This window comes from Triticum dicoccoides, chromosome 7B (assembly GCF_002162155.2).
Source record: "Triticum dicoccoides isolate Atlit2015 ecotype Zavitan chromosome 7B, WEW_v2.0, whole genome shotgun sequence".
NCBI classification, from domain to species: Eukaryota; Viridiplantae; Streptophyta; class Magnoliopsida; order Poales; family Poaceae; genus Triticum; species Triticum dicoccoides.
The window spans coordinates 700030653-700050615 of NC_041393.1; the positions used below are offsets into that span (position 1 = coordinate 700030653).

Below are 19963 nucleotides of genomic sequence, written 5' to 3' on the forward strand. Positions count from 1 at the left end.
TTGACCGTAGGAGGTCCGTTTCGTCCGTTTTGCGGTACGCCACACCCCTCTCGATCAACAGGACCCCCGTTTCGACAGTAGGAGGTCCGTTTCCTCCGTTTTGCGGTACGCCACACCCCTCCCGATCAACAGGACCCCCGTTTCGACCGTAGGAGGTCCGTTTCCTTCGTTTTGCGGTATGCCACACCCCTCCCGATCAACAGAACCCCGTTCCGAACATAGGAGGTCCGTTTCCTCCGTTGTGTGGTACGCCAGGCCTCGTTTCCATCGCCTGTTCCGTCCAAGCCCTCCCGATGAACATGACCACGCATTCCGTTCCGACCCAGCCGGTTGGCTCCCCATGAACACGACGACGATGCTGTTTCTCCGTTCCGACCCAGCCATGTACGTATGCGCGAGTAGGCGTTCAAGACCCTGCCCGTATGTACGTACATGGCCGTATTTTCTTTCTTGCACCCTCGCCGCTGTACGTACGTGTACATGCTACGTGCGGGCCTCTACTATGACACACGCGCGCCTCTACTACGACACGTGCGTGCCTCTATATCGACCAGTATGTACGTACACTTTCGCGACAAGAATGACAACGCTACGTACGCTTCGACCAGGTGGGTCCCGATTGTCAGGCACTTCCTTGCCTGCGAACATGTAGCTGGTGGGTCCCATCAGTCAGGAGGGCGAATCATTTTGGGGTTTTTTTGCCCGGACGCACTTCCTTGCGTGCGAAGGTGTAGCTGGTTGGTCCCAGCAGTCAGGAGGGAAACATTTTTTTCGCGAAATACGGTGGCCCGTCCGGTGGGTCCCTGCTGTCAGGTGGAGGAATCATTATTTTCCGCGTAATAAGGAGGCCCTTCCTTGCTGCGGCCGTGGACCCAGCTGTCAGCCTCTCGACGTACAGTCCACGTCCGATGGAAGTCGTTCCTTGACCATGCTGACCACGCCGCGCCAAGAGCACCAGGGTGGTGGACGACAGCGAGGCCTAGGAAGGGGACGACGCGGAGCCGGTGAAGATGCGGCAGTGGATGCCCACGCGGAGAGCAGTATGAGTATTCACTCGTTCGGCTGCGGTGTGAGGCTGCCGTCGCTGCAGGGCCTGGCCTAAGGTGGTAATAGTAGGGGGCGGTGAGGCCTCCGTGGTAGCACAGCCGGCCACGGGAGGCAGGAGCAGGCGGCACGACCGGCGCTGCTTTGGGCGGCTGGAGCAAGAAGACCAGAGGTTGAAGAAGCACTACGGCCGTGGGATGGATATCGTACAGTCAATGGAGCTAGAATTGTTCATATTGACTAAGTTGACAAAGCCCTCCGTCCCCGTCAACTTAGTAGGCCTACAAGTCAGCTTCCCACCAAGGTGAGTCCTAGCTAGTAGGGGGAGTATTCATTTATTTATGCGTAATAAAGAGGCACTTCCGGTCGGTCCGAGCTGACAGCGAGGGGAACGTTTTTTTCGCGAAATACTGTGGCCCGTCCGGTGGGTCCCAACATTCAGGGGGGAATGTTTTTTTTCGTGAAATAAGGTGGCCCGTCCGGTGGGTCCCTGCTGTCAGGTGGAGGAATCATTATTTTGCGCGTAATAAGGAGGCACTTTCTTGCGGCCACCATGGACCCAGCTGTCAGCCTCTCCACGTACAGTACTCTTCCGATGGAAGTCGGTCGTTGACTATGTTGACCACGCCGCGCCGAGAGCACCAGGGCGGTGGACGACGTCGACGCCTAGGAAGGGGACGACGCGGAGCCGGGGAAGACACAACAGTGGAAGCCCGCGCGGAGAGGAGTACGAGGGTTCACTGGTTCGGCTGCGGTGTGAGGCTGCCGTCGCCGCAGAATAACAGGGGGTGTGGGTGAGTGGAGGGATGGCCTGGCCAGTGGTGGGAGTAGTATGGTGTTGATGAGGCCTCCGTAGCAGCACAGCCGGCCACGGGAGGCAGGAGCAGGCGGCACGACCGACGCTGCTTTGGGCGGCTGGATCAAGAAGACCAGAGGTTGAAGAAGCACTACGGCCGTTGGATGGACATCGTACGGTCACTGAAGCTAGAATCGTTTATATTGACTAAGTTGACAAAGCCCTTGGTATGCTCCAACTTAATAGGCCCACAGGTCAGCCTCTGAAATGGTGCGCCCCAGATGTCAGGCGGAGGAATCATTTTTTAGGCGGCCGAAGCTAAGAATATCCAAGATTGAAGAAGAAGCACGACATCCGTTGGATAGATATCCAATGGCCACTGCTGCTAGAACTGTGTGTTGACTATAATAAGTTGACAAAGCCTTGCATACGCGTCAACTTATTTTTTTTAGGGGACGCGTCACTTAGTAGGCCCGCAAGTGTGTGGCAGAGAACTTATAGCCCATTTGCGTTTTGTAAGAATGTACAACCCATTTTTGAATTCTAATGGAATTTACAACAGCCCATTTACAGTTTGTTAAAAGTACAACCCATTTTCTAGCTAGGACAATGATTAATAATTTCAACCAACCGTTGAAGACATAATTCAATAAAATTTCCCACATTTTGATGGGATCCGAAATATTTTTATCCCGAAATTTCTAGTCAAATTAAATATAAATTTGTATTACGTAAAAATCCAACGAAACATTGCGCGCGCAACAATGAAAATTTAAGATTTTCAAAATCCATAAATAATATTTTATAAACTAATTTCGTGTTTGGTGCATTTTTTTATAGTTACTGCCCAATTTTTATAATTACATCCCATTTACTATTTTTAAAGCCCATTTTCCTGTTAAGCCTAATGCATCCCTCCTAGGAAAGGTTTGCAGCCCAGCGGGGCGGAGAATAACAAGTTGACCTTGCCTGGGTATTCCTAAAAAAGATGTATAGATGGGCTAGCCATTTTCATCTTGAAAAAAGTAGTATCTGGGCTGGATATCTGGCCTGGGCTAGACGGGCCACAGCCCGCCCAGTTAATACCCTTCTCTCCTCTGAACAACAACGAAATCATCACCAAGAAAAACTCTGCAGTGCTCACGCCTAAAAAACACAAATACTGCTCGAGCTGCTTGCTCCCAGCTGTCGGCCGCACCTTGTGCAATTCTCTCGTTTATATTGACTACATAGGTTGAAAATGGTGTGGGACCGTGATGTCGGGAAACCAGGAGAAAGCAAAAAAAATATAGTTGTACATAATAAGGAGGCACTTGCAAATGATGGAATAGCAGGCGCAGGTATGATTCTCCGTGACTACACAGGAGCCGTGATCTTCGCGGCAAGCCGCAGATATGTGTTGGCATCGATGCACTCGACTTGAAGCTTGCAGCGATGGAGGAGGGCTGCGCCCTCACGCTACACTAGACTCCGGATGCCTTCACTCTAGAATCAGACTGTGCGGAGGCCATCAAGCTATTGGATGTGTGAAGTTCGAATTCGTCCATCTATGCATCAAGGATCAGTGTGACTCGGGAGCTCATCAGGGAAAGAGATATTCAGGTAGCCCAAATCAGTCGTGATGCTAACAAGGCAAGTCACGAGCTGGCTAGACTAGGTAGAGTACAAGGCAGAACTGCTGTTTGGCTTAGAAACTACCCTCCAGAAATCGCTGAGGCGATTTGTGCTGATTGTACTCATACCCCAGTTTAATTTAATCTCTTTTCCCCGCGAAATTTTTTTTAAGGAGGCACTTGCGTACATACGGCTATGGCCCTAGTGGGTCCCTAGTGTCATCCAGTCAAAATAAAGTCATCTCCTGAATCCTCATGTTCGTTGACCATGTTAACAATGCTCGGCGCCACGGCGAGCGCAACAACTCAAAGGACAACGGAGAGGGCCTCGAGGGCCCTACGGAGGCCTGATATAGCGCCCACTGCTCATTCAGGAAGCCAGGATCATCAGACACCTATGAGCACCTTCGAGAAACTGAGACGGCATGAAACGGTAAGGCTGCGCTTGGGAGCTCTGGTTTATTTCAAACATGTACTAACATACAAGTGTAATTTACTCGTCATCGGAAGGCCCGAGGTCTGTAAGTAAAACTGGCAGGTTACGCGTGTAATTTGGGAGACCAGTTGTCACGACCGGTTTTTCAATAAAATCCTTATTGAGAAAATCGATCTCTTGATCCCAGTATAGGAAGAGTTATCCTTACTGGTAGACAAATACTTGAATATAGAAGGCCAGTAGCATCAAATATATTACAGGGTTGAGCTGAGGCTGCTCAACAATTTATTACAAACACGCCAATATTGTACATAAGGGCGGTTATGACACAGGGGTGTGGTGACATGCTACTAGCTCGAGATAAAAGTGGTGGTGGATAACTTGACTCCTAAACTGGCAGCTCATCGAGCGTCGAGGTGAGGCTCGATGAATTTATTTCTGGGGTAGCGGAAGCGGATATAATACAGTGACCAAATCCAAGATCGCACGGGACTGACTGGGACTCCTCTAGGCGTCGGACTTGCTATCGAAGTTTTCATCCAGGAGATCGCCTTCATCAACATCTGGCCAAATCAACAAGCCAGATGAGTACTTTGAAAGTACTCGCAAGATAGTTCGAACAAAAGATATAACAAATGTATGCATGAATGCGTCATGAGCAAAAAATAATAATGCTCATTCAAATAATAAATATTTGCACAACATGATAAGTAGAAAGGAAGTCGGGCGGTAGTCCTCCCGAAATCCCAACAAACAACTGAAACCAATCGGGTGTCTGGAGCGACGCCTCGAAAGGTAAACAAATAAATAATCATGCCGCAGTCGGGCGTCTAAGCGATACCACGTAAAGGGTTTATACTGAAAAGTAAATAACACGCGTGCCACAGTCGGGCGTCTGAGCGACATCACAGAAAGGGCTTTATTAAAAGTAAATAACAAGAGTGCCACAATCGGACGTCAGAGCGACATCGCAGAAAGGGCCTATCTCAAAAATAAATAACAAGTGTGCCACAGTCGGACGTCTGAGCGACATCGCAGAAAGGGCTTATATCAAAAGTATATAACAGGTGTGCCACAGTCGGACGTCTGAGCGACATCACAGAAAGGGCTTATACCAAATGTAAATAACAAGTGTGCCACAGTCGGACGTCTGAGCGACATCACAGAAAGGGCTTATATCAAAAGTAAATAACAAATGTGCCACAGTCGGACGTCTGAGCGACATCACAGAAAGGGCTTATATCAAAAGTAAATAACAGGTTAGTCCATCCACAAGAATAAACTTTTAACCGGACGTAACACTCATGTGGTTCACCGGAGTTTTGTCACTGAGACCGACATTTGATAAGATAAGATGAACACAGTACTTGGACATGTACAAGATGATTCAAAGGATTTTTGACTCTGCAGAGTTTGTACTAATTGCCCACAGCTAACGGATTTCCGTAGTCACGAAGGAGTAGTTCGGTTTACGGTATTTTGGTAGAAACACATCTATCCAGTACACACCCATTCCACCTCACGATGCCAGGGATCACCCTAGACAACGTCCAAGAAAAACTTTGAGACGGGGAGGTCACAACCTCGAATAGCATGGGATCAAATTTCTATACGCGCGCTCTAAGGGGTGCCCCCCTCTCGGTCCCAACCGGAAACACCCATGCCCCCTGACCGGATGACGGGCTTTAATCCAGGGCCATGGAACCCTCATCCCGGCCTCTCTATTTGGTGTGTACCAGGAAAATGGTTTGCAACTTACTATTCCATATTCCTTGCAGAAAACATTTGGTAGTACATGAAGGAAAATGAATGGGAACGTGACTTGATTCACATTGATACTGAAGTCAAATGGTCTGGCATAAGACTGGCATGCTACAACACAGCCATCTTACCCATTCTCATGCCATCACATGGCCATGCAACTTATATCCAACAACGTATGGATTTCTGAAACTCACTTGCCTCATCTTTGCATGAAATATGACATTTAACGAAATGCTCATAAACATGCCATGAAACTACTAAATGCAAACATGCAACAACCACTCATCATATCACAAGTTCAAACATGCTTGCCTGGTTCAGAGTAGTCGAAGTCTAACTTGGCGAAGTTCGCGGCTCCGTCACCTCCTCCGGTATCTACGATATAAGAAAAATACGTACTTAACGTAAATACCGCGAGTGCACAGAAAAGTGTTCGAAATATTTTTCAAATAAATATGACAAAACACTAGACAGAAAAATAAAGATGACAGAAAAAGAATCAATCAAAAATCAGTTTCTGTTTAAAAGTTATAAAGGTTTTAAAACTAGGGACTTATCTGTAATGAAACAGAAAGTTTCCAGGGGGTCAACTAATAAAACAGAAAACGATTCGGAAAAAGAGAAAACACTGACGAGGGGGGTCCCACCCGTCAGGTTTAAAGTTTCAAAGGGGAAAACAGAGCTCGTCGGTGCCCGGGAGTTGCGGTGGTCGTCGGCGGCGATCCACGGCGAGTTAGGATGATTGGGGAGTACCTACGTGCTCAGGGTATCCTTCCGCGTCGGTGGGTGGTGGTGGTTGTCATCGGCAAGCACCACGTCGATGGTGGTCCTTGCTCCGGCGGACGGCGGCTCGGGTGGAGTTGGAACTCGTTGGGGAGGGCTGCGGAGGTCAAATTGAAGCTTGGGTTAGCTCACTGGGTGCTCGAGATGGCTACTGACGAGGTTTGGGCGTCGGGGATGGCCTCACCGGAGTGGATCGAGCTGGTGGCCGAGGAGGATCGGGGTGGCCGGAGTTGGGGGAGGAGACCTCCTCGAGGTCCTCCTAGTGGCTTGGCGGAGTACTGGTGGGGTGCAGTGGTGGTGCGTGCTCGAGAGCGAGCTCGGGGCTCCTTTTTATAGGCGATCCGAGGCGGTGGCCGTGAACGGAGTTCTCCGGCGATGGTTACGGCGGCGCAGAGCTTGGTCGGGAAGGTTTAGGGAGTAGGGCGTCAACGTGGAGTCCCACTAGTTCCGTTTAGACGCTAAACGAGCTTGGATTAGGTGTCCTGGGTGGATTCGATGGAACGGGGCGGCGCGGGCCCGTCGGCGGCAGAGGGCGCGCCCTGTGCTTGCTGGGCCACGGCGACTGAGCTACAGGGGTGCGCTGGCATGCATGAGCCACGCGGAGGGCTAGGGAGCAATGGGCGGCGCAGAACGGCGTAACGAGCCGGTGCTGGCTCCGTTTGGCCGCCACGGTTGGCTCTGCCACCGCAGAGGCTGCCGGCGTTGGAGATGCTCGCCGCCACCGACGCCTGTGTCCGTCCAAGCGGGCGTGCGGCGCTCTGGCCAGGGAGAAAGGGCTGTGCGCATCGAGCCAGGACGCACTGTGGATCGGTGACAACACTCTGACGAAAACGACATTGAATCTCCCTGAAACACTGAACTTTCTGAGAGTGCACAGGAACAGTGCCGGCCAGGTGTTCGACGGAATGATTTTGGTATGTGGGGAATTTTTCTTGAGCTGATTTTTGCTGGGGAGGCCTCTCATTGCATCTGGGGGCTGCCTGAATTTTGGTAGAATTTTTGGGGAAGAGGAGATATGAATTTCACCAAATTTGACAAAGCTGGTCCAAACTTGCAGAGGATGAAATTTGAAAATTTTGAAAAGAGGAAGAGTGGATCTTGATGGTTCTAGGTTGTGGGTGCTAGAGACTATCCAGAGGAGTTGGTTTGAGGTCAAAACTCAAAGGGAGTTAGGTACTTGCTTTGCAAAGCATCTAGGCTTAGAATAATTGACAGAATTGTTTAAGGGAGAAAAATAAATGGAATGAAATCCAAAAATGGATTTAACTTGTTGGGACAGAAAGTTTGGATTGTCCCAAAGTGGAGGGAGGGGTTTTGGGAGGATTTACCACATGAGGCATGGTAAAATCAAGGATGGCTCAAAACAAAAGGGTAGCTCAAAAATCTTTTAGGTTTCTTTTAAAAGAAAGTAAAAACCAAGAAATGTTTTTTGAGAATTGAAACTCAGATGAAAGGTTTTTAATGACCAAATACCAGGGTTGCAGAGGATGCAAAAATCAAAGACCTTGCCAAGGGAAAAAGTTTTTGAGAGGGAGAGATTTTAGGAAGAATTTAAATGGCCTTTTTCAAACCAAGCAAGGTTTTTGCTGAAAACAAAAAAAAAATTTGGAGTGTCACAGCACCTACCCCCTTTGGAAAAATCTCGTCCCCGAGATTTCAGCTGATCCTCAAACATGTGGGTGCTCTGTCCGAAGAAAATCCTCTCTTTCCCAAGTTGCTTCATTCTCGGTGTGATTGCTCCACTGAACTCTGAAAAACTTGATGGTTTTCTGTCGGGTCCTCCTTTCAGACTCCTCTAATATTTTTGTTGGATGCTCCCGGTAGGTGAGGTCTGGTTGCACGTCAATGTTTTCATGGGATACTTGCTTCTCTGGATTACTTACGTACTTCCTCAACTGCGAGACGTGGAACACATCATGGACATCGAATAATTCTTCGAGTAAGTCTAGCTGGTAGGCTACCGTGCCTCTTCGGGCCACTATACAGAATGGTCCGATGAACCTTGGTACTAGCTTTCCCTTAACCTTGAGTCGTTGCAGGCCCCTCATAGGAGATACTTGTAGGTACACAAACTCTCCGGGTTCGAAACAGATTCCCCGATGCTTTCTATCGTAATAACTCTTTTGTCGACTTTGAGCGGTCTTGAGTCGATCCCTAATCATATTAAATTTTTCCTCGGCCTCCTTGAGCATATCTGGGCCGAAGATAAGGATGTCTCCGGTCTCTGACCAATTTAGTGGTGTACGGCATCTTCGCCCGTAACAAGCTTCAAATGGTGCCATTTGCAGGCTGGCCTGGTAGCTGTTGTTGTATGCGAACTCTGCGTATGGCAAGCTTTCTTCCCAACTGGTCCCATAGGTGAGCACACATGCTCTCAACATGTCTTCTAGAATTTGGTTTACGCGTTCTGTCCGTCCATCAGTCTGGGGGTGGTAAGCGGTACTGAATGATAGTTGAGTACCTAGTGCCTGTTGTAGGTGATCCCAAAACCTAGAGACAAATTGTGTGCCTCTGTCAGATATTATAGTCTTTGGGACTCCATGCAGGCAGACGATACGAGCAAGATAAAGCCGGGCAAGCTTCTGAGTGGTGTGAGTTGACTTCACCGGGATAAAATGTGCTACCTTAGTTAATCTGTTGGTGATGACCCATATGGCATTATTTCCGTGTCGTGACCGAGGTAGCCCAACAATAAAATCCATTCCAATCTCGTCCCATTTCCACTCGGGTATCTTGTTTAGCTGTAATAGTCCGGCTGGTTTCTGGTGTTCGTCCTTGATGCGTTGACAAGAATCACAGCATGCAATGAATGTGGCTATGTCCCTTTTCATACCGTGCCACCAAAAATTTTCCTGAAGGTCCTTGTACATTTTTGTTCCTCCAGGATGGATTGAATACGGAGCGGTGTGGCTTTCAGCTAGAATCTGCTCTTTGAGGTCCTTGATATTTGGTACGCAAAGTCTTTCTCCATACCACAATATTCCCTGCTCGTCTATGTTGAATTCGGAGGCCTTGCCCAAACTCACTTTCCTTTTTATGCCATCAATGCTGGGGTGTCCATGCTGAGCCTCCTTAATCTTTTCCATCAGAGTAGGCTGTATTTCCAAATTCCACACACTGCCTTCGGTGACCATTATTAGGTTGAGTTTGGCAAATTCCTGCTGAAATTCTGGTCTCAAATTTGGTATACTGTCGTTGCCCGAGCTGGGGTTCCGACTAAGGGCATCTGTCACTACATTTGCTTTTCCTGGATGATAGTGGATTCCAACATCGTAATTCTTCACTAATTCCAACCAGCGTCGTCGCCGTAAATTGAGTTCCGGCTATGTGAAAATATACTTAAGGCTCTTATGGTCTGTGTATATTTCACAACGATTTCCAAGTAGAAAGTGTCTCCATTCTTTGAGTGCATGGATGACTGCTGCCAACTCCAGATCATGAGTAGGATAATTTTCTTCATGGTTGCGGAGTTGTCTGGAGACATACGCAACTACCTTGCCTTCTTGCATCAATACACATCCGAGGCCCTTCCGGGATGCGTCACAGTACACCTCAAAATTCTTGTGTATGTCTGGCACAATTAATACTAGTGCCGTTGTTAATTTCCTTTTTAGCTCTTGGAAGCTTTTCTCACAAGCTTCCGTCCATTCAAACTTCTTATCTTTCTTGAGTAACTGCGTCATTGGCATTGCTATGGTGGAGAATCCTTCAATAAATCTTCGGTAGTATCCTACCATTCCCAAGAAACTTCGTACGTCCGTTACGCTGGCTGGTGGTTTCCAGCCAAGTACGGCCTTGACCTTTTCCGGGTCTACTGCAATACCTTCTTGGGTCAGTACGTGGCCCAGAAAACCCACCTGTCTTAGCCAAAATTCACATTTGCTGAACTTGGCGTACAGTTGATGTTTCCTGAGTTCTCCTAGTACAATTCTGAGATGTTCAGCGTGCTCTTCTGGCGTCTTGGACTATATCAGAATATCATCTATGAATACCACAACAAACTTGTCCATAAACTTCATAAATACTTTGTTCATGAGGTGAACAAAATATGCGGGGGCATTTGTTAGTCCAAACGACATTACTGTGAACTCATACAGTCCATATCTGGAGGTAAAGGCTGTCTTGGGGATATCTTCCGTTCGCACTTTTAATTGATGGTATCCCAACCTTAAGTCAATTTTTTAGAAGACTTTGGCCTGAGCGATCTGATCAAATAAATCATTTATTCGGGGCATTGGGTATTTGTTCGTGATTGTGACCATGTTAAGTGCTCGGTAGTCTATGCACAATCTCAGTGTCCCATCCTTTTTCTTGGCAAATAAAATTGGTGAACCCCATGGTGAGGAACTGGCTCGTATGTATCCTTTGTCCAGCAATTCTTTTATTTGCTTCTTCAATTCTACCAACTCGGATGGTGCCATTCTTTATGGTTTCTTGTAAATGGGAGCGGTTCCGGGTGCTAGCTCAATGCTGAATTCTATCTCTCGGTCTGGTGGCATGCCTGGTAGTTCTTTGGGAAATACGTCTAGAAATTCACACAGTACTGGAACCTTGCTTAACTCAGAAACTTCCACCTTGTTTAACCTCGGTTGCCGAGATATTTGTCTTTCTTTGGCTGAAACCTTTATTGTCTTCCTGTGATGGTGGGTGAGAATTACGGTTTGGTTGAAGCAGTCAATAAAACCTTTGTTGGTGGTTAACCAATCCATCTGTAAGATGACATCCAGTCCTTTATTTTCCAATACAATAAGGTTGGCCTAAAACTTCAATCCTTCGAATTCAATAACCACACCTTGGCAGTAACTCTGAGTCACTTGCTTAATCCCAGGGGACTTGATGATCATGGATTTTTCCAAGGGAAGCATCGAAAAATTATTTTGCAAAGCAAAACTCTTCGAAATGAATGAGTGAGAAGCTCCAGAATCAAACAAAACCGTGGCAGGTATTGTGTTGATAGGGAACATACCGAGTACGATATCTGGGGCGTTTTGTGCTTCCTCTTTGGTCAAGTGGTTCAGATGACCCTTCCTGTGGTTGTTATTGGGGTTGAAATTGTTTCGCTTGGGCGCTGAATTATTGCCACTATTGTTTGGCTTTGGGGTTGAGTTCCTTGGCTTGGGGCACTGCTTGGCATAGTGCCCTTCTTCTCCACAAGCGTAGCAAGTAACGCCTGGGCGATATGTGAACTATTTGTCCCTTGCATGGAAATTCTTGATTGGGCGTGAATTATTCGTTGTGGGTTTGTGTGTCCCACCTTTCTGGAAATCTGTCTTGCTTCGGTGGTGTCGAGCCTGAGTAGTCTGGTCCCTTTTGCATTTGCGGAAATCCTCCAAACTGCGTCGCTCATTTTCCAAGGTAATCGCCTTATCCATCAGTGTTTTGAAATCTGGGAAGGTGTGTACAACCAGCTGGCATCTGAGCGCGGGTGCCAGGCCTTCCAAGAATTTTTCCATCTTCTTGGTCTCAGTCATACGCTCTTCGTTGGCGTAGCGGGACAGCAGAGTAAACTGGTTGTTGTATTCTGACACCGTCATGGTCCTTTGTTTGAGGTCATCAAATTCTCTCTTCTTGATCTTCATAACGCTTTTAGGAATGTGTGCCCCACGAAAACTTTCTTTGAATTCCTCCCGGGTTATTTCATTTTCGTTGGGGTGCATGTGCAGGAAATTTTCCCATCATGATGCAGCTGCTCCAGTGAGATAGTGCGGTGCATATAGTACTTTCTCACGGTCCCAACACTGTGCAATAACTAATTTTCTTTCCATGTATAGAAGCCAGTCGTCGGCCTCAAGAGGTTTGTCAGTATGAGAAAATGTTGGGGGACGCGTCTTCTGTAGCTTAGACAACTTAGATTGCTGCTGATACTGTCCACGGTGATTTCCCATATTGATGACTTGGTTCATTATTTCCTGATGTTGTTGCTAACTCTGTTCATAAAGGCGACACACTTGGGTAAATGCTGTTTCACTGTCCTGTTGACTTGACTGCCCCTGTGTGAAATTGTTGTTTGGTGGTGTGTCATAATTTTCCTCTGGCTGATTTGGCATGGAGCGCGTCCAAGGACGAGACATCTTTCACTCGGGGGATATATTTTGTAAAACTCGTAAGAAAAGAAAATGAGTCGTATCAGCCCATAAATTCACAAATACGGAATTTTTAAAAGCTCCAGAAGTTTTTTCAAGAAAAAAAACAACGATTGCGCATGGAGAAGGACTATTACATATCTTACATGCGAGCAGTAATTATACAATACATCACTCAGGATATGCTTGCATAATCCTGACATGTTATTAAGGCTAGTGCACTTCTCCAGACCCTACATGATGCGCAAACAAGCTACTTCTCACAACCTATGTACATATAAACATATAGCACATGTCGGTACATCGCATGGCGGCTAAGCGTACTCAGTCGGAGATGGTGAGGATCTCCCTTGGCCTGCCGAGGGTGAGGCGCAGTGAGGCGGGGGACTCAACTTCCTCCTCGCTAATAGGCTCCAGACGTGAAGCGCTGCGCTGAGCTGGTGGAGCGGGTGCCATAGGCGGAGTAACACGAATAGGAGTGGGCGCAATAGGTAGAGCAGAACGAACGGGAGTGGGTGCAATGACTTGGTTGAACTCCTCGGTGCTAGGTAGGCGATGAGCAGTGGTGATAATGGTAGGTGAATGGGATGCCGAGGACGAGATGAAAGTCAGCGGTGGAGTGGTGTGTAGGAGCTCCCTCCTGTTGGCGGCACAGCCATGGACTGAGTCCATGCGGGCAGCAACAAGGTCGTCCACCATGCTGTCAAAGGCTGCCTCCAGAGCTCGGAGGTACTCGACAATCATCTCAAAGGCCTCGTCACGCTCTCCTCTAGGGCAAGCAAATGAGTAATGACAGGTGTATGGCACGTGGCATGGAAGGTAGCGGTAGCGACGAGTCTTCTTTGAAGGAAGAACATCCCGAAGACGAGCTATCGCCTCACGGGCGGCCATCTGCATAGCATGCCTCTCCGTAGGCATGGCTCTCCCCAAGAACCGGAAGCGGCGTAACTCAACACGCCCTCCCTTGAATTGCACCGCGGCCTGGTGCATGGTCAGACTGTCGTTGATCTTGTGTGGGTAGAGTGTGAAGACTGGGCGCACTGATGGCCCCATCGCGACCTGGACGATGAAGGAGAGGAGTTTGACGAACCCCTCAGGCACGTTGGCGAACACCTGCACAATCATTGCCAGCCATCTACAAAAGTAGGCGAAAATTCTGAATGGTTAGATCATAAATTTATGCTGACTGTCAGAAAATGACTACATTTGTAAAAGTAAGAATGAACTCCACTATGCTAATAACCGATTAGCGATCGCTCCTAGTGGCTTCCTACAGTCAGCCTGGCTCTGGTATCAAGTTTGTCACGACCGGTTTTTCATAGAATCCTTATTGAGAGAATCGATCTCTTGATCCCAGTATAGGAAGAGTTGTCCTTACTGCTAGACAAATACTTGAATACAGAAGGCCAGTAGCATCAAATATATTACAGGGTTGAGCTGAGGCTGCTCAACAATTTATTACAAACACGCCAATATTGTACATAAGGGCGGTTATGACACAGGGGTGTGGTGACATGCTACTAGCTCGAGATAAAAGTGGTGGTGGATAACTTGACTCCTAAACTGGCAGCTCATCGAGCGTCGAGGTGAGGCTCGATGAATTTATTTCTGGGGTAGCGGAAGCGGATATAATACAATGACCAAATCCAAGATCGCACGGGACTGACTGGGACTCCTCTAGGCGTCGGACTTGCTATCGAACTCTTCATCCAGGAGATCGCCTTCATCAACATCTGGCCAAATCAACAGGCCAGGTGAGTACTTTGAAAGTACTCGCAAGACAGTTCAGACAAAAGATATAACAAATGTATTCATGAATGCGTCATGAGCAAAAAATAATAATGCTCATTCAAATAATAAATATTTGCACGACATGATAAGTAGAAAGGAAGTCGGGCGGTAGTCCTCCCGAAATCCCAACAAACAACTGAAACCGATCGGGTGTCTGGAGCGACGCCTCGAAAGGTAAAAAAATAAGAAATCATGCCGCAGTCGGGCGTCTAAGCGACACCAAGTAAAGGGTTTATACTAAAAAGTAAATAACACGCGTGCCACAGTCGGACGTCTGAGCGACATCACAGAAAGGGCTTTATTAAAAGTAAATAACAAGAGTGCCACAATCGGACGTCGGAGCGACATCGCAGAAAGGGCTTATCTCAAAAATAAATAACAAGTGTGCCACAGTCGGGATGTTTGAGCGACATCGCAGAAAGGGCTTATATCAAAAGTATATAACAGGTGTGCCATAGTCGGACGTCTGAGCGAAATCACAGAAAGGGCTTATACCAAATGTAAATAACAAGTGTGCCACAGTCGGACGTCTGAGCGACATCACAGAAAGGGCTTATATCAAAAGTAAATAACAAATGTGCCATAGTCGAACGTCTGAGCGACATCACAGGAAGGGCTTATATCAAGAGTAAATAACAGGTTAGTCCATCCACAAGAATAAACTTTGAACCGGATGTAACACTCATGTGGTTCACCGGAGTTTTGTCACTGAGACTAACATTTGACAAGATAAGATGAACACAGTACTTGGACATGTACAAGATGATTCACAGAATTTTTGACTCTGCAGAGTTTGTACTAATTGCCCACAGCTAACGGATTTCCGTAGTCACTAAGGGCTAGTTCTGTTTACGGTATTTCGGTAGAAACACATCTAACCAGTACACACCCATTCCACCTCACGATGCCAGGGATCACCCTAGATAACGTCCAAGAAAAACCTTGAGATGGGGAGGTCACAACCTCGAATAGCATGGGATCAAATTTCTATACGCGCGCTCTAAGGGGTGCCCCCCTCTCGGTCCCAACCGGAAACACCCATGCCCCCTGACCGGATGACGGGCTTTAATCCAGGGCCATGGAACCCTCATCCCGGCCTCTCTATTTGGTGTGTACCAGGAAAACGGTTTGCAACTTACTATGCCATATTCCTTGCGGAAAACATATGGTAGTACAGGAAGGAAAATGAATGGGAACGTGACTTGATTCACGTTGATACTGAAGTCAAATGGTCTGGCATAAGACTGGCATGCTACAACACTGCCATCTTACCCATTCTCATGCCATCACATGGCCATGCAACTTATATCCAACAACGTATGGATTTCCGAAACTCACTTGCCTCATCTTTGCATGAAATATGTCATTTAATGAAATGCTCATAAACATGCCATGAAACTACTAAATGTAAACATGCAACAACCACTCATCATATCACAAGTTCAAACATGCTTGCCTGGTTCGGAGTAGTCGGAGTCTAACTTGGCGAAGTTCGCGGCTCCGTCACCTCCTCCGATATCTATGGTATAAGAAAAATACGTACTTAACGTAAATACCGTGAGTGCACAGAAAAGTGTTCCAAATATTTTTCAAATAATTATGACACAAAACTAGACAGAAAAATAAAGATGACAGAAAAAGAATTAGTCAAAAATTAGTTTCTATTTAAAAGTTATAAAGGTTTTAAAACCAGGGACTTATCTGTAATGAAACAGAAAGTTTCCAGGGGGTCAACTGATAAAATAGAAAACGATTCGGAAAAAGAGAAAACACTGAGGAGGGGGTCCCACCCGTCAGGTTTAAATTTTCAAAGGGCAAAACAGAGCTCGTCGGCGCCCGGGAGTTGCGGTGGTCGCCGGCAGCGATCCACGGCGAGTTAGGATGATCGGGGAGTACCTACATGCTCAGGGTGTCCTTCCGCGTCAGTGGGTGGTGGTGGTGGTCGTCGGCGAGCACCACGTCGATGGCGGTCCTTGCTCCAGCGGACGGTGGCTCGGGTGGAGTTGGAACTCTTCGGGGAGGGCTGCGGAGGTCAAATTGAAGCTTGGGTTAGCTCATTGGGTGCTCGAGATGGCTACTGACAAGGTTTGGGCGTCGGGGATGGCCTCACCGGAGTGGATCAAGCTGGTGGCCGAGGCGGATCGGGGCGGCGGGAGTTGGGGGAGGAGACATCCTCGAGGTCCTCCTAGTGGCTTGGCGGAGTATTGGTGGGGTGCAGTGGTGGTGCGTGCTCGAGAGCGGGCTCGGGGCTCCTTTTTATAGGCGATTCGAGGCGGTGGCCATGAACGGAGTTCTCCGGCGATGGTTACGGCGGTGCAGAGCTTGGTCGGGAAGGTTTAGGGAGTAGGGCGTCAATGTGGAGTTCCACTGGTTCCGTTTAGACGCTAAACGAGCTTGGATTAGGTGTCCTGGGTGGATTCGACGGAACGGGGCGGCGCGGGCCTGTCAGCGGCAGAGGGCGTGCCCTGTGCTTGCCAGGCCATGGCGACGGTGCTGCGGGGGTGCACTGGCATGCATGCGCCACGCGGAGGGCTAGGGAGAAATGGGCGGCGTACAACGGTGTAACGAGCCAGTGCTGGCTCCGTTTGGCCGCCACGGGTGGCTCTGCCACCGCAGAGGCTGCTGGCGTTGCAGATGCTCGCCGCCACCGACGCCTGCGTCCGTCCAAGCGGGCGTGCGGCACTCTGGCCAGGGAGAAAGGGCTGTGCGCAACGTGCCAGGACGCACTATGGATCGGTGACAACACTCTGACGAAAATGACACTGAATCTCCCTAAAACACTAAACTTTGTGAAAGTGCACAGGAGCAGTGCCGGCCAGGTGTTCGACGAAATGATTTTGGTATGTGGGGAATTTTCCTTGAGCTGATTTTTGGTGGGGAGGCCTCTCATTGCATCTGGGGGCTGCCTGAATTTTGGTAGAATTTTTGGGGAAGAGGAGATATGAATTTCACCAAATTTGACAAATCTGGTCCAAACTTGCAGAGGATGAAATTTGAAAATTTTGAAAAGAGGAAGAGTGGATCTTGATGGTTCTAGATTGTGGGTGCTAGAGACTATCCATAGGAGTTGGTTTGAGGTCAAAACTCAAAGGGAATTAGGTACTTGCTTCGCAAAGCATCTAGGCTTAGAATAATTGACAGAATTGTTTTAGGGAGAAAAATAAATGGAATAAAATCCAAAAATGGATTTATGGGACAGAAAGTTTGGATTTCCCCAAAGTGGAGGGAGGGGTTTTGGGAGGATTTACCACATGAGGCATGGTAAAATCAAGGATGGTTCAAAACAAAAGGGTAGCTCAAAAATCTTTTAGGTTTCTTTTAAAAGAAAGTAAAAACCAAGAAATGTTTTTTGACAATTGAAACTCAGATGAAAGGTTTTTAATAACCAAATACCAGGGTTGCAGAGGATGCAAAAATCAAAGACCTTGCCAAGGGAAAAAGTTTTTGAGAGAGAGAGATTTTAGGAAGAATTTAAATGGCCTTTTTCAAACCAAGCAAGGTTTTTGCTGAAAACAAAAACAAAATTTTTTGGAGTGTCACACCAGTGTATATTTTACGAGCACTGCTATATGGACGACATTACCAGACGATACATGCACGACGTGCGTATCATGCCATCCATGGGCAAGGCTGAAACAGCAGCTAACAGCTGGATTAGCAATAGTCCGAGTGTCGTTCAGCGTTTTTATCGTGTGTGAAGTACTTTCGATATTTTACTAGTCGAAATCAACCAACCAAGTGCCTTCGCCCGAGACCATCTGCTTTAATTTACAAGCGTCAGTTTTACAAGCGGTTTTGGTTGGAAAACGACGATCCAATCACGGCCTAATATCATCAGTTGGTCGGAAGATCATATGGTTTCACGTCTAACCTACCCGACATGTCGTATAGGCTATGAATGAAACATCAGACGATGAACTTCTTACGCACAGAAACAACAGAAGAGGATGATCTTCTTAACAAGCAAATCACTCGCATAAGATCTACATGCAAAACAATACGAAGCATTATTCTCAGGAGGCGCGGTGAACAGCTCGTGATGCCGCATGCCACAACATTCCAAGCTCAACTTTGCAATCAAACACAAGGCCTGGCATTACATAGACAATATTCAGAACAAACTCTTAACACATGAATATCTCAGCAGAGTAACTATTTACTTCTAAACTAAACACATGAATTGGAAAAAACACTCGACGCTGCTCATAGCAAGGACGTCCCACTCAAAAATATCAAATGCATGTCTTGTGGCTAACATCAATGAGCAAATTTTGACAAGGTTTTCCAATTCCGATATATTAAACTAACGTCTTATTGCTAACATCAATGATTAAACTTTGACAAGCTTTTCCCATTCAAAATATGTAATGCCTATGATCGTGTCCTGTCGTAGCTTCTTGTACTTGTTTTGGGCACTTTTTGCCCAGGGCACTCCACGTGTTGTTAAATTGCCAATGGTCTTTGCAGACTAGTCATGTCACCGGTGTCTAATAATACTCTGTAAAGCTTCTCGGTCATTCCTTCTGTAATGTACAGCAGCCAGTGACTGCTTCTTTCTGCAAAGTGGAACGACCAACTAGACCCAGTAACGCAGTAGTTTGCCTTGGACATATTGGCTCCTTTTGTGCAGTTCAACTAAAATCAAAGTCGGAATAAAACCGAGCTTTAATTTTGATATCCCTGTAAGCAAAAATAGGTATAAGGGAAACAATTACTGAGAAATAACGATTGATGACTTGTCTTAATTAATGGGAAACAAAGCAGGAGAGTAGCAATTCTCCATCAGTGTGATTCATTCATATTGACTGAGACATTATCTTAACAATGCCTTGTTTCAACATGTATAAAGTACGACAAAGCAGAAAAGTACCATTCCTAAAACAATGCAACTGATTCATTTTTAAAGAGACATTATCTTAACAATACCTTGGTTAAACATGTGGAAAGAACTACAAAGCAGGATAGTACCATTCCTAACAAGTGTTGCAGTTTTGAACTAAGATTCAGTAGTTAATTAATTCTGAGAGTGGCATTGCTCAATTTTACCAGCGGCATTAGATTAACGAAAAGCATAAACAGTTCCAGGGGAGAGTGCGCGCAACAACAATATGTGCTTCCATATACTTATAAAGGGGGTGATGCAGAGTTTGTTGTAACAAAGCAACAAGCATCATGTCTGGGTTGGTCCCATTTTTGTTCACTGCTTAATGGGAAAAGATAGCAATACAATAGCTTCAATTCAACATTTATTTAAAAAGTACTAATAAAGGTAGCACAACATCTCAAAGCACACTGCACAATCATGTGGATGAAGCCCTGTACTGACCTTTCATGAGAACACCAGGATAAAATACGAATCAGCTAACACGAATAGGAAATCCAATCTCCGTTTGTGCAGTTGCACTGAAATCAAGCAAAGTGTTTCACATAGCGAAGCAAAATGTCGCAATAGCAACAAGTTGAATAGATATCATGTGGTTGAGACCAAGATTTGAAACAACTCGACAGGAACACTGGAAACAAATCTCGGATCTCCTTTTGTGCAGTTCCACCAAAATTAAGCAAAGTCACCGGTGTGACATTCAAGTTGAACTGCACAAAACACTCTTAAAACATAAGTGTTTCAAGTAGCGAAGCAAAATGTCGCAATATC

General features: G+C 46.8%; 1 pseudogene; it reads right to left on the reverse strand.

The window, feature by feature from the left end:
• LOC119339440 overlaps positions 1-19963 on the reverse strand; it is a 74093-nt pseudogene that overhangs the window by 2003 nt on the left and 52127 nt on the right.